Raw genomic sequence first — 17,036 nt, 5'->3', positions numbered from 1 at the left:
TTCGTCCCTGTGCAATACGATGAGAAGTGTAAGAATGAGAAACATAGAAGGAAATAACAAACAAATGAAATCAACAACAGAAGTCAGTCGTGCATTTGTGGTTACAGCAGCAATTGACCTTACCACGTAAAAGATAATAGCTACCTGCGTGTCATCCGAGTCCAAGAAAATCAACAATGTGGAATGGCTCACTTGGATAATTGATCATTATACAGAAAGAAGGGAATAAGAACAGTCCCTTATACCAATGTGGTTTCCTTAGACACGCGTGTCAAGCTTTCGTCCCTGTGCAATACGATGAAAAGTGTAAGAATGAGAAACATAGAAGGAAATAACAAACAAATGAAATCAACAACAGAAGTCAGTCGTGCATTTGTGGTTACAGCAGCAATTGACCTTACCACGTAAAAGATAATAGCTACCTGCGTGTCATCCGAGTCCAAGAAAATCAACAATGTGGAATGGCTCACTTGGATAATTGATCATTATACCACAGATTACTACAGATGTTTCACTCTATGCATTTACAAAGGAAATCGTCACCGCCGTTTCGTTGACCTCGAATTCGCTCTACTCGTATTTATGAATGAGTTCGGGGTGATTCGGGGTGACCAATCAGAGAGCTAGATTGATTCTTTCGACTAATCGCAGCGATAGTTCAATTTGAATCGTGGATTTTGCGTTCGCTTAGGTTATGTTATTGAAAATGACGGTTCTAAGAAAATAAATTTTATTTTGTTCTTGCTTGATTTAAAATATTAATCGCAAATAATTCTACATTCAAATATTTCTCTCAATGTAGGATCGCTGCTCGAGCTCTCCTTGCAATCATAGTCTGCCGTAAACAGAGGAGTCATGAAAAGTATTGTTGGAAATAAAGTATATATTATTATTATTATTATATTCGTCAGTAAGACGAAAAAGATTTTTTGAATCTCAGAGATACCAAGCAACCCTTAGAACATTAATGAGATTCTAAGAAGCAACCAATAGACGTTTTTTTTTTAGAATCATGCTAGTATTCCAAGGAATTTCATTTTTGATACATACTTTCACACTAAGTTATTTTAGTGTATTGTTAGAAGTGTGGTGTAATTTTTAATTCTTGAGGTGTGATAAATTTAGCTTGGTATTCAATATTCAAAGAGAATAGGAGTTGAATATAAGCAGTCGGGTGAATTCAAAAATTTGAATGGGTTAATCTGACAAATCACATGCGTTTTGAACCTTTTAGAAAGAGTGGGAAGTTCGGTTATCTTTGTCATTTTTTTCTACAGTAGTTCATAGTGAAATTCAAGGTCAACGAAACGCCGTGCCTAAAAACGGCAGAGTGAATTGTCTGGTTAGTCTGTGATTATACAGAAAGAAGGGAATAAGAACAGTCCCTTATACCAATGTGGTTTCCATAGACACGTGTGTCAAGCTTTCGTCCCTGTGCAATACGATGAGAAGTGTTAGAATGAAAAACATTGAAGGAAATAACAAACAAATCAAATCAACAACAGAAGGCAGTCGTGCAATTGTGATTACAGCAGCAATTGACCTTACCACGTGGGAGATTATAGCTACCTGCGTGACATCCGAGTCCAAGAAAATCAACAATGTGGAATGGCTTACTTGGATAATTGATCATTATACAGAAAGAATGAAGTAAGAAGAGTCCCTTATACCAATGTGGTTTCCATAGACACGTGTGTCAAGCTTTCGTCCCTGTGCATTACGATGAAAAGTGTTAGAATGAGAAACATTGAAGAAAATAACAAACGAATGAAATCAACAACAGAAGTCAGTCGTGCATTTGTGGTTACAGCAGCAATTGACCTTACCACGTGGGAGATTATAGCTACCTGCGTGACATCCGAGTCCAAGAAAATCAACAATGTGGAACGGCTTACTTGGATAATTGTTCATTAAAAAAAAAGAATTGAATAAGAACAGTCCCTTATACCAATGTGGTTTCCTTAGACACGCGTGTCAAGCTTTCGTCCCTGTGCAATACGATGAAAAGTGTAAGAATGAGAAACATAGAAGGAAATAACAAACAAATGAAATCAACAACAGAAGTCAGTCGTGCATTTGTGGTTACAGCAGCAATTGACCTTACCACGTAAAAGATAATAGCTACCTGCGTGTCATCCGAGTCCAAGAAAATCAACAATGTGGAATGGCTCACTTGGATAATTGATCATTATACCACAGATTACTACAGATGTTTCACTCTATGCATTTACAAAGGAAATCGTCACCGCCGTTTCGTTGACCTCGAATTCGCTCTACTCGTATTTATGAATGAGTTCGGGGTGATTCGGGGTGACCAATCAGAGAGCTAGATTGATTCTTTCGACTAATCGCAGCGATAGTTCAATTTGAATCGTGGATTTTGCGTTCGCTTAGGTTATGTTATTGAAAATGACGGTTCTAAGAAAATAAATTTTATTTTGTTCTTGCTTGATTTAAAATATTAATCGCAAATAATTCTACATTCAAATATTTCTCTCAATGTAGGATCGCTGCTCGAGCTCTCCTTGCAATCATAGTCTGCCGTAAACAGAGGAGTCATGAAAAGTATTGTTGGAAATAAAGTATATATTATTATTATTATTATATTCGTCAGTAAGACGAAAAAGATTTTTTGAATCTCAGAGATACCAAGCAACCCTTAGAACATTAATGAGATTCTAAGAAGCAACCAATAGACGTTTTTTTTTTAGAATCATGCTAGTATTCCAAGGAATTTCATTTTTGATACATACTTTCACACTAAGTTATTTTAGTGTATTGTTAGAAGTGTGGTGTAATTTTTAATTCTTGAGGTGTGATAAATTTAGCTTGGTATTCAATATTCAAAGAGAATAGGAGTTGAATATAAGCAGTCGGGTGAATTCAAAAATTTGAATGGGTTAATCTGACAAATCACATGCGTTTTGAACCTTTTAGAAAGAGTGGGAAGTTCGGTTATCTTTGTCATTTTTTTCTACAGTAGTTCATAGTGAAATTCAAGGTCAACGAAACGCCGTGCCTAAAAACGGCAGAGTGAATTGTCTGGTTAGTCTGTGATTATACAGAAAGAAGGGAATAAGAACAGTCCCTTATACCAATGTGGTTTCCATAGACACGTGTGTCAAGCTTTCGTCCCTGTGCAATACGATGAGAAGTGTTAGAATGAAAAACATTGAAGGAAATAACAAACAAATCAAATCAACAACAGAAGGCAGTCGTGCAATTGTGATTACAGCAGCAATTGACCTTACCACGTGGGAGATTATAGCTACCTGCGTGACATCCGAGTCCAAGAAAATCAACAATGTGGAATGGCTTACTTGGATAATTGATCATTATACAGAAAGAATGAAGTAAGAAGAGTCCCTTATACCAATGTGGTTTCCATAGACACGTGTGTCAAGCTTTCGTCCCTGTGCATTACGATGAAAAGTGTTAGAATGAGAAACATTGAAGAAAATAACAAACGAATGAAATCAACAACAGAAGTCAGTCGTGCATTTGTGGTTACAGCAGCAATTGACCTTACCACGTGGGAGATTATAGCTACCTGCGTGACATCCGAGTCCAAGAAAATCAACAATGTGGAACGGCTTACTTGGATAATTGTTCATTAAAAAAAAAGAATTGAATAAGAACAGTCCCTTATACCAAAGTCGTATCCTTAGACACGTGTGTCAAGCTTTCGTCCCTGTGCAATACGATGAAAAGTGTTAGAATGAGAAACATTGAAGGAAATAACAAACAAATGAAATCAACAACAGAAGTCAGTCGTGCATTTGTGGTTACAGCAGCAATTGACCTCACCACGTTACAGATTATAGCTACCTGCGTGTCATCCGAGTCCAAGCAAATCAACAATGTGGAATGGCTTACTTGGATAATTGATCATCATACAGAAAGAAGGGAATAAGAACAGTCCCTTATACCGATGTGGTTTCCATAGACACGTGTGTCAAGCTTTCGTCCCTGTGCAATACGATGAAAAGTGTTAGAATGAGAAACATTGAAGGAAATAACAAACAAATGAAATCAACATTAGAAGTCAGTCGTGCATTTGTGGTTAAAGCAGCAATTGACCTTACCACGTGGGAGATTATAGCTACCTGCGTGACATCCGAGTCCAAGAAAATCAACAATGTGGAATGGCTTACTTGGATAATTGATCATTATACAGAAAGAATGAAGTAAGAACAGTTCCTTATACCAAAGTGGTTTCCTTAGACACGTGTGTCAAGCTTTCGTCCCTGTGCAATACGATGAAAAGTGTTAGAATGAGAAACATTGAAGAAAATAACAAACGAATGAAATCAACAACAGAAGTCAGTCGTGCATTTGTGGTTACAGCAGCAATTGACCTTACCACGTGGGAGATTATAGCTACCTGCGTGACATCCGAGTCCAAGAAAATCAACAATGTGGAATGGCTTATTTGGATAATTGTTCATTAAACAAAAAGAAGGGAATAAGAACAGTCCCTTATACCAAAGTGGTTTCCTTAGAAACGCGTGTCAAGCTTTCGTCTCTGTGCAATACGATGAAAAGTGTTAGAATGAGAAACATTGAAGAGAATAACAAACGAATGAAATCAACAACAGAAGTCAGTCGTGCATTTGTGGTTACAGCAGCGATTGACCTTACCACGTGGGAGATTACAGCTACCTGCGTGACATCCTAGTCCAAGAAAATGAACAATGTGGAACGGCTTACTTGGATAATTGTTCATTAAACAAAAAGAAGGGAATAATTACAGTCCCTTATACCAAAGTGGTTTCCTCAGACACGTGTGTCAAGCTTTCGTCCCTGTCCAATACGATGAAAAATGTTAGAATGAGAAACATAAGGGGAAATAACAAACAAATGAAATCAACAACAGAAGTCAGTCGTGCATTTGTGGTTACAGCAGCAATTGACCTTACCACGTAAAAGATAATAGCTACCTGCGTGTCATCCGAGTCCAAGAAAATCAACAATGTGGAATGGCTCACTTGGATAATTGATCATTATACAGAAAGAAGGGAATAAGAACAGTCCCTTATACCAATGTGGTTTCCTTAGACACGCGTGTCAAGCTTTCGTCCCTGTGCAATACGACGAAAAGTGTAAGAATGAGAAACATTGAAGGAAATAACAAACAAATGAAATCAACATTAGAAGTCAGTCGTGCATTTGTGGTTACAGCAGCAATTGACCTTACCACGTGGGAGATTATAGCTACCTGCGTGACATCCGAGTCCAAGAAAATCAACAATGTGGAATGGCTTACTTGGATAATTGATCATTATACAGAAAGAAGGGAATAAGAACAGTCCCTTATACCAATGTGGTTTCCATAGACACGTGTGTCAAGCTTTCGTCCCTGTGCAATACGATGAGAAGTGTAAGAATGAGAAACATAGAAGGAAATAACAAACAAATGAAATCAACAACAGAAGTCAGTCGTGCATTTGTGGTTACAGCAGCAATTGACCTTACCACGTAAAAGATAATAGCTACCTGCGTGTCATCCGAGTCCAAGAAAATCAACAATGTGGAATGGCTCACTTGGATAATTGATCATTATACAGAAAGAAGGGAATAAGAACAGTCCCTTATACCAATGTGGTTTCCTTAGACACGCGTGTCAAGCTTTCGTCCCTGTGCAATACGATGAAAAGTGTAAGAATGAGAAACATAGAAGGAAATAACAAACAAATGAAATCAACAACAGAAGTCAGTCGTGCATTTGTGGTTACAGCAGCAATTGACCTTACCACGTAAAAGATAATAACTACCTGCGTGTCATCCGAGTCCAAGAAAATCAACAATGTGGAATGGCTTACTTGGATAATTGATCATTATACAGAAAGAAGGGAATAAGAACAGTCCCTTATACCAATGTGGTTTCCATAGACACGTGTGTCAAGCTTTCGTCCCTGTGCAATACGATGAGAAGTGTTAGAATGAGAAACATTGAAGGAAATAACAAACAAATCAAATCAACAACAGAAGTCAGTCGTGCATTTGTGATTACAGCAGCAATTGACCTTACCACGTGGGAGATTATAGCTACCTGCGTGACATCCGAGTCCAAGAAAATCAACAATGTGGAATGGCTTACTTGGATAATTGATCATTATACAGAAAGAATGAAGTAAGAACAGTCCCTTATACCAATGTGGTTTCCATAGACACGTGTGTCAAGCTTTCGTCCCTGTGCAATACGATGAAAAGTGTTAGAATGAGAAACATTGAAGAAAATAACAAACGAATGAAATCAACAACAGAAGTCAGTCGTGCATTTGTGGTTACAGCAGCAATTGACCTTACCACGTGGGAGATTATAGCTACCTGCGTGACATCCGAGTCCAAGAAAATCAACAATGTGGAACGGCTTACTTGGATAATTGTTCATTAAACAAAAAGAATTGAATAAGAACAGTCCCTTATACCAAAGTCGTATCCTTAGACACGTGTGTCAAGCTTTCGTCCCTGTGCAATACGATGAAAAGTGTTAGAATGAGAAACATTGAAGGAAATAACAAACAAATGAAATCAACAACAGAAGTCAGTCGTGCATTTGTGGTTACAGCAGCAATTGACCTCACCACGTTACAGATTATAGCTACCTGCGTGTCATCCGAGTCCAAGAAAATCAACAATGTGGAATGGCTTACTTGGATAATTGATCATCCTACAGAAAGAAGGGAATAAGAACAGTCCCTTATACCGATGTGGTTTCCATAGACACGTGTGTCAAGCTTTCGTCCCTGTGCAATACGATGAAAAGTGTTAGAATGAGAAACATTGAAGGAAATAACAAACAAATGAAATCAACATTAGAAGTCAGTCGTGCATTTGTGGTTAAAGCAGCAATTGACCTTACCACGTGGGAGATTATAGCTACCTGCGTGACATCCGAGTCCAAGAAAATCAACAATGTGGAATGGCTTACTTGGATAATTGATCATTATACAGAAAGAATGAAGTAAGAACAGTTCCTTATACCAAAGTGGTTTCCTTAGACACGTGTGTCAAGCTTTCGTCCCTGTGCAATACGATGAAAAGTGTTAGAATGAGAAACATTGAAGAAAATAACAAACGAATGAAATCAACAACAGAAGTCAGTCGTGCATTTGTGGTTACAGCAGCAATTGACCTTACCACGTGGGAGATTATAGCTACCTGCGTGACATCCGAGTCCAAGAAAATCAACAATGTGGAATGGCTTATTTGGATAATTGTTCATTAAACAAAAAGAAGGGAATAAGAACAGTCCCTTATACCAAAGTGGTTTCCTTAGACACGCGTGTCAAGCTTTCGTCTCTGTGCAATACGATGAAAAGTGTTAGAATGAGAAACATTGAAGAGAATAACAAACGAATGAAATCAACAACAGAAGTCAGTCGTGCATTTGTGGTTACAGCAGCGATTGACCTTACCACGTGGGAGATTACAGCTACCTGCGTGACATCCGAGTCCAAGAAAATGAACAATGTGGAACGGCTTACTTGGATAATTGTTCATTAAACAGAAAGAAGGGAATAAGTACAGTCCCTTATACCAAAGTGGTTTCCTCAGACACGTGTGTCAAGCTTTCGTCCCTGTCCAATACGATGAAAAATGTTAGAATGAGAAACATAAGGGGAAATAACAAACAAATGAAATCAACAACAGAAGTCAGTCGTGCATTTGTGGTTACAGCAGCAATTGACCTTACCACGTAAAAGATAATAGATACCTGCGTGTCATCCGAGTCCAAGAAAATCAACAATGTGGAATGGCTCACTTGGATAATTGATCATTATACAGAAAGAAGGGAATAAGAACAGTCCCTTATACCAAAGTGGTTTCCTTAGACACGCGTGTCAAGCTTTCGTCTCTGTGCAATACGATGAAAAGTGTTAGAATGAGAAACATTGAAGAGAATAACAAACGAATGAAATCAACAACAGAAGTCAGTCGTGCATTTGTGGTTACAGCAGCAATTGACCTTACCACGTGGGAGATTAAAGCTACCTGCGTGACATTCGAGTCCAAGAAAATCAACAATGTGGAATGGCTTACTTGGAGAATTGTTGATTGAACAAAACGAAGGGAATGAGAACAGTCCCTTATACCAAAGTGGTTTCCTTAGACACGCGTGTCAAGCTTTCGTCCCTGTGCAATACGATGAAAAGTGTAAGAATGAGAAACATTGAAGGAAATAACAAACAAATGAAATCAACAACAGAAGTCAGTCGTGCATTTGTGGTTACAGCAGCAATTGACCTTACCACGTAAAAGATAATAGCTACCTGCGTGTCATCCGAGTCCAAGAAAATCAACAATGTGGAATGGCTTACTTGGATAATTGATCATTATACAGAAAGAAGGGAATAAGAACAGTCCCTTATACCAATGTGGTTTCCATAGACACGTGTGTCAAGCTTTCGTCCCTGTGCAATACGATGAGAAGTGTTAGAATGAGAAACATTGAAGGAAATAACAAACAAATCAAATCAACAACAGAAGTCAGTCGTGCATTTGTGATTACAGCAGCAATTGACCTTACCACGTGGGAGATTATAGCTACCTGCGTGACATCCGAGTCCAAGAAAATCAACAATGTGGAATGGCTTACTTGGATAATTGATCATTATACAGAAAGAATGAAGTAAGAACAGTCCCTTATACCAATGTGGTTTCCATAGACACGTGTGTCAAGCTTTCGTCCCTGTGCATTACGATGAAAAGTGTTAGAATGAGAAACATTGAAGAAAATAACAAACGAATGAAATCAACAACAGAAGTCAGTCGTGCATTTGTGGTTACAGCAGCAATTGACCTTACCACGTGGGAGATTATAGCTACCTGCGTGACATCCGAGTCCAAGAAAATCAACAATGTGGAACGGCTTACTTGGATAATTGTTCATTAAACAAAAAGAATTGAATAAGAACAGTCCTTTATACCAAAGTCGTATCCTTAGACACGTGTGTCAAGCTTTCGTCCCTGTGCAATACGATGAAAAGTGTTAGAATGAGAAACATTGAAGGAAATAACAAACAAATGAAATCAACATTAGAAGTCAGTCGTGCATTTGTGGTTAAAGCAGCAATTGACCTTACCACGTGGGAGATTATAGCTACCTGCGTGACATCCGAGTCCAAGAAAATCAACAATGTGGAACGGCTTACTTGGATAATTGTTCATTAAACAAAAAGAAGGGAATAAGAACAGTCCCTTATACCAAAGTGGTTTCCTTAGACACGCGTGTCAAGCTTTCGTCTCTGTGCAATACGATGAAAAGTGTTAGAATGAGAAACATTGAAGAAAATAACAAACGAATGAAATCAACAACAGAAGTCAGTCGTGCATTTGTGGTTACAGCAGCGATTGACCTTACCACGTGGGAGATTACAGCTACCTGCGTGACATCCGAGTCCAAGAAAATGAACAATGTGGAACGGCTTACTTGGATAATTGTTCATTAAACAAGAAGAAGGGAATAAGTACAGTCCCTTATACCAAAGTGGTTTCCTCAGACACGTGTGTCAAGCTTTCGTCCCTGTGCAATACGATGAAAAATGTTAGAATGAGAAACATAAGGGGAAATAACAAACAAATGAAATCAACAACAGATGTCAGTCGTGCATTTGTGGTTACAGCAGCAATTGACCTTACCACGTAAAAGATAATAGCTACCTGCGTGTCATCCGAGTCCAAGAAAATCAACAATGTGGAATGGCTCACTTGGATAATTGATCATTATACAGAAAGAAGGGAATAAGAACAGTCCCTTATACCAATGTGGTTTCCTTAGACACGCGTGTCAAGCTTTCGTCCCTGTGCAATACGACGAAAAGTGTAAGAATGAGAAAAATTGAAGGAAATAACAAACAAATGAAATCAACATTAGAAGTCAGTCGTGCATTTGTGGTTACAGCAGCAATTGACCTTACCACGTGGGAGATTATAGCTACCTGCGTGACATCCGAGTCCAAGAAAATCAACAATGCGGAATGGCTTACTTGGATAATTGATCATTATACAGAAAGGAGGGAATAAGAACAGTCCCTTATACCAATGTGGTTTCCATAGACACGTGTGTCAAGCTTTCGTCCCTGTGCAATACGATGAGAAGTGTTAGAATGAGAAACATTGAAGGAAATAACAAACAAATCAAATCAACAACAGAAGTCAGTCGTGCATTTGTGATTACAGCAGCAATTGACCTTACCACGTAAAAGATAATAGCTACCTGCGTGTCATCCGAGTCCAAGAAAATCAACAATGTGGAATGGCTCACTTGGATAATTGATCATTATACAGAAAGAAGGGTATAAGAACAGTCCCTTATACCAATGTGGTTTCCTTAGACACGCGTGTCAAGCTTTCGTCCCTGTGCAATACGATGAAAAGTGTAAGAATGAGAAACATAGAAGGAAATAACAAACAAATGAAATCAACAACAGAAGTCAGTCGTGCATTTGTGGTTACAGTAGCAATTGACCTTACCACGAAAAAGATAATAGCTACCTGCGTGTCATCCGAGTCCAAGAAAATCAACAATGTGGAATGGCTTACTTGGATAATTGATCATTATACAGAAAGAAGGGAATAAGAACAGTCCCTTATACCAATGTGGTTTCCATAGACACGTGTGTCAAGCTTTCGTCCCTGTGCAATACGATGAGAAGTGTTAGAATGAGAAACATTGAAGGAAATAACAAACAAATCAAATCAACAACAGAAGGCAGTCGTGCAATTGTGATTACAGCAGCAATTGACCTTACCACGTGGGAGATTATAGCTACCTGCGTGACATCCGAGTCCAAGAAAATCAACAATGTGGAATGGCTTACTTGGATAATTGATCATTATACAGAAAGAATGAAGTAAGAACAGTCCCTTATACCAATGTGGTTTCCATAGACACGTGTGTCAAGCTTTCGTCCCTGTGCATTACGATGAAAAGTGTTGGAATGAGAAACATTGAAGAAAATAACAAACGAATGAAATCAACAACAGAAGTCAGTCGTGCATTTGTGGTTACAGCAGCAATTGACCTTACCACGTGGGAGATTATAGCTACCTGCGTGACATCCGAGTCCAAGAAAATCAACAATGTGGAACGGCTTACTTGGATAATTGTTCATTAAACAAAAAGAATTGAATAAGAACAGTCCCTTATACCAAAGTCGTATCCTTAGACACGTGTGTCAAGCTTTCGTCCCTGTGCAATACGATGAAAAGTGTTAGAATGAGAAACATTGAAGGAAATAACAAACAAATGAAATCAACAACAGAAGTCAGTCGTGCATTTGTGGTTACAGCAGCAATTGACCTCACCACGTTACAGATTATAGCTACCTGCGTGTCATCCGAGTCCAAGAAAATCAACAATGTGGAATGGCTTACTTGGATAATTGATCATCATACAGAAAGAAGGGAATAAGAACAGTCCCTTATACCGATGTGGTTTCCATAGACACGTGTGTCAAGCTTTCGTCCCTGTGCAATACGATGAAAAGTGTTAGAATGAGAAACATTGAAGGAAATAACAAACAAATGAAATCAACATTAGAAGTCAGTCGTGCATTTGTGGTTAAAGCAGCAATTGACCTTACCACGTGGGAGATTATAGCTACCTGCGTGACATCCGAGTCCAAGAAAATCAACAATGTGGAATGGCTTACTTGGATAATTGATCATTATACAGAAAGAATGAAGTAAGAACAGTTCCTTATACCAAAGTGGTTTCCTTAGACACGTGTGTCAAGCTTTCGTCCCTGTGCAATACGATGAAAAGTGTTAGAATGAGAAACATTGAAGAAAATAACAAACGAATGAAATCAACAACAGAAGTCAGTCGTGCATTTGTGGTTACAGCAGCAATTGACCTTACCACGTGGGAGATTATAGCTACCTGCGTGACATCCGAGTCCAAGAAAATCAACAATGTGGAATGGCTTATTTGGATAATTGTTCATTAAACAAAAAGAAGGGAATAAGAACAGTCCCTTATACCAAAGTGGTTTCCTTAGACACGCGTGTCAAGCTTTCGTCTCTGTGCAATACGATGAAAAGTGTTAGAATGAGAAACATTGAAGAGAATAACAAACGAATGAAATCAACAACAGAAGTCAGTCGTGCATTTGTGGTTACAGCAGCGATTGACCTTACCACGTGGGAGATTACAGCTACCTGCGTGACATCCGAGTCCAAGAAAATGAACAATGTGGAACGGCTTACTTGGATAATTGTTCATTAAACAAAAAGAAGGGAATAAGTACAGTCCCTTATACCAAAGTGGTTTCCTCAGACACGTGTGTCAAGCTTTCGTCCCTGTCCAATACGATGAAAAATGTTAGAATGAGAAACATAAGGGGAAATAACAAACAAATGAAATCAACAACAGAAGTCAGTCGTGCATTTGTGGTTACAGCAGCAATTGACCTTACCACGTAAAAGATAATAGCTACCTGCGTGTCATCCGAGTCCAAGAAAATCAACAATGTGGAATGGCTCACTTGGATAATTGATCATTATACAGAAAGAAGGGAATAAGAACAGTCCCTTATACCAATGTGGTTTCCTTAGACACGCGTGTCAAGCTTTCGTCCCTGTGCAATACGACGAAAAGTGTAAGAATGAGAAACATTGAAGGAAATAACAAACAAATGAAATCAACATTAGAAGTCAGTCGTGCATTTGTGGTTACAGCAGCAATTGACCTTACCACGTGGGAGATTATAGCTACCTGCGTGACATCCGAGTCCAAGAAAATCAACAATGTGGAATGGCTTACTTGGATAATTGATCATTATACAGAAAGAAGGGAATAAGAACAGTCCTTATACCAATGTGGTTTCCATAGACACGTGTGTCAAGCTTTCGTCCCTGTGCAATACGATGAGAAGTGTAAGAATGAGAAACATAGAAGGAAATAACAAACAAATGAAATCAACAACAGAAGTCAGTCGTGCATTTGTGGTTAGAGCAGCAATTGACCTTACCACGTAAAAGATAATAGCTACCTGCGTGTCATCCGAGTCCAAGAAAATCAACAATGTGGAATGGCTTATTTGGATAATTGTTCATTAAACAAAAAGAAGGGAATAAGAACAGTCCCTTATACCAAAGTGGTTTCCTTAGACACGCGTGTCAAGCTTTCGTCTCTGTGCAATACGATGAAAAGTGTTAGAATGAGAAACATTGAAGAGAATAACAAACGAATGAAATCAACAACAGAAGTCAGTCGTGCATTTGTGGTTACAGCAGCGATTGACCTTACCACGTGGGAGATTACAGCTACCTGCGTGACATCCGAGTCCAAGAAAATGAACAATGTGGAACGGCTTACTTGGATAATTGTTCATTAAACAAAAAGAAGGGAATAAGTACAGTCCCTTATACCAAAGTGGTTTCCTCAGACACGTGTGTCAAGCTTTCGTCCCTGTCCAATACGATGAAAAATGTTAGAATGAGAAACATAAGGGGAAATAACAAACAAATGAAATCAACAACAGAAGTCAGTCGTGCATTTGTGGTTACAGCAGCAATTGACCTTACCACGTAAAAGATAATAGCTACCTGCGTGTCATCCGAGTCCAAGAAAATCAACAATGTGGAATGGCTCACTTGGATAATTGATCATTATACAGAAAGAAGGGAATAAGAACAGTCCCTTATACCAATGTGGTTTCCTTAGACACGCGTGTCAAGCTTTCGTCCCTGTGCAATACGACGAAAAGTGTAAGAATGAGAAACATTGAAGGAAATAACAAACAAATGAAATCAACATTAGAAGTCAGTCGTGCATTTGTGGTTACAGCAGCAATTGACCTTACCACGTGGGAGATTATAGCTACCTGCGTGACATCCGAGTCCAAGAAAATCAACAATGTGGAATGGCTTACTTGGATAATTGATCATTATACAGAAAGAAGGGAATAAGAACAGTCCTTATACCAATGTGGTTTCCATAGACACGCGTGTCAAGCTTTCGTCTCTGTGCAATACGATGAAAAGTGTTAGAATGAGAAACATTGAAGAGAATAACAAACGAATGAAATCAACAACAGAAGTCAGTCGTGCATTTGTGGTTACAGCAGCGATTGACCTTACCACGTGGGAGATTACAGCTACCTGCGTGACATCCGAGTCCAAGAAAATGAACAATGTGGAACGGCTTACTTGGATAATTGTTCATTAAACAAAAAGAAGGGAATAAGTACAGTCCCTTATACCAATGTGGTTTCCTTAGACACGCGTGTCAAGCTTTCGTCCCTGTGCAATACGACGAAAAGTGTAAGAATGAGAAACATTGAAGGAAATAACAAACAAATGAAATCAACATTAGAAGTCAGTCGTGCATTTGTGGTTACAGCAGCAATTGACCTTACCACGTGGGAGATTATAGCTACCTGCGTGACATCCGAGTCCAAGAAAATCAACAATGTGGAATGGCTTACTTGGATAATTGATCATTATACAGAAAGAAGGGAATAAGAACAGTCCTTATACCAATGTGGTTTCCATAGACACGTGTGTCAAGCTTTCGTCCCTGTGCAATACGATGAAAAGTGTTAGAATGAGAAACATTGAAGGAAATAACAAACAAATGAAATCAACATTAGAAGTCAGTCGTGCATTTGTGGTTACAGCAGCAATTGACCTTACCACGTGGGAGATTATAGCTACCTGCGTGACATCCGAGTCCAAGATAATCAACAATGTGGAATGGCCTACTTGGATGATTGTTGATTAAACAAAAAAAAGAGAATAAGAACAGTCCCTTATACCAATGTGGTTTCCTTAGACACGCGTGTCAAGCTTTCGTCCCTGTGCAATACGATGAAAAGTGTAAGAATGAGAAACATAGAAGGAAATAACAAACAAATGAAATCAACAACAGAAGTCAGTCGTGCATTTGTGGTTACAGCAGCAATTGACCTTACCACGTAAAAGATAATAGCTACCTGCGTGTCATCCGAGTCCAAGAAAATCAACAATGTGGAATGGCTCACTTGGATAATTGATCATTATACAGAAAGAAGGGAATAAGAACAGTCCCTTATACCAATGTGGTTTCCATAGACACGTGTGTCAAGCTTTCGTCCCTGTGCAATACGATGAGAAGTGTTAGAATGAAAAACATTGAAGGAAATAACAAACAAATCAAATCAACAACAGAAGGCAGTCGTGCAATTGTGATTACAGCAGCAATTGACCTTACCACGTGGGAGATTATAGCTACCTGCGTGACATCCGAGTCCAAGAAAATCAACAATGTGGAATGGCTTACTTGGATAATTGATCATTATACAGAAAGAATGAAGTAAGAAGAGTCCCTTATACCAATGTGGTTTCCATAGACACGTGTGTCAAGCTTTCGTCCCTGTGCATTACGATGAAAAGTGTTAGAATGAGAAACATTGAAGAAAATAACAAACGAATGAAATCAACAACAGAAGTCAGTCGTGCATTTGTGGTTACAGCAGCAATTGACCTTACCACGTGGGAGATTATAGCTACCTGCGTGACATCCGAGTCCAAGAAAATCAACAATGTGGAACGGCTTACTTGGATAATTGTTCATTAAACAAAAAGAATTGAATAAGAACAGTCCCTTATACCAAAGTCGTATCCTTAGACACGTGTGTCAAGCTTTCGTCCCTGTGCAATACGATGAAAAGTGTTAGAATGAGAAACATTGAAGGAAATAACAAACAAATGAAATCAACAACAGAAGTCAGTCGTGCATTTGTGGTTACAGCAGCAATTGACCTCACCACGTTACAGATTATAGCTACCTGCGTGTCATCCGAGTCCAAGCAAATCAACAATGTGGAATGGCTTACTTGGATAATTGATCATCATACAGAAAGAAGGGAATAAGAACAGTCCCTTATACCGATGTGGTTTCCATAGACACGTGTGTCAAGCTTTCGTCCCTGTGCAATACGATGAAAAGTGTTAGAATGAGAAACATTGAAGGAAATAACAAACAAATGAAATCAACATTAGAAGTCAGTCGTGCATTTGTGGTTAAAGCAGCAATTGACCTTACCACGTGGGAGATTATAGCTACCTGCGTGACATCCGAGTCCAAGAAAATCAACAATGTGGAATGGCTTACTTGAATAATTGATCATTATACAGAAAGAATGAAGTAAGAACAGTTCCTTATACCAAAGTGGTTTCCTTAGACACGTGTGTCAAGCTTTCGTCCCTGTGCAATACGATGAAAAGTGTTAGAATGAAAAACATTGAAGAAAATAACAAACGAATGAAATCAACAACAGAAGTCAGTCGTGCATTTGTGGTTACAGCAGCAATTGACCTTACCACGTGGGAGATTATAGCTACCTGCGTGACATCCGAGTCCAAGAAAATCAACAATGTGGAATGGCTTATTTGGATAATTGTTCATTAAACAAAAAGAAGGGAATAAGAACAGTCCCTTATACCAAAGTGGTTTCCTTAGACACGCGTGTCAAGCTTTCGTCCCTGTGCAATACGATGAAAAGTGTTAGAATGAGAAACATTGAAGAGAATAACAAACGAATGAAATCAACAACAGAAGTCAGTCGTGCATTTGTGGTTACAGCAGCGATTGACCTTACCACGTGGGAGATTACAGCTACCTGCGTGACATCCTAGTCCAAGAAAATGAACAATGTGGAACGGCTTACTTGGATAATTGTTCATTAAACAAAAAGAAGGGAATAATTACAGTCCCTTATACCAAAGTGGTTTCCTCAGACACGTGTGTCAAGCTTTCGTCCCTGTCCAATACGATGAAAAATGTTAGAATGAGAAACATAAGGGGAAATAACAAACAAATGAAATCAACAACAGAAGTCAGTCGTGCATTTGTGGTTACAGCAGCAATTGACCTTACCACGTAAAAGATAATAGCTACCTGCGTGTCATCCGAGTCCAAGAAAATCAACAATGTGGAATGGCTCACTTGGATAATTGATCATTATACAGAAAGAAGGGAATAAGAACAGTCCCTTATACCAATGTGGTTTCCTTAGACACGCGTGTCAAGCTTTCGTCCCTGT

This window comes from Harmonia axyridis, chromosome 2, assembly GCF_914767665.1.
Source record: "Harmonia axyridis chromosome 2, icHarAxyr1.1, whole genome shotgun sequence".
Lineage (NCBI taxonomy): Eukaryota > Metazoa > Arthropoda > Insecta > Coleoptera > Coccinellidae > Harmonia > Harmonia axyridis.
Note: the sequence above shows the minus strand (reverse complement) of the source record.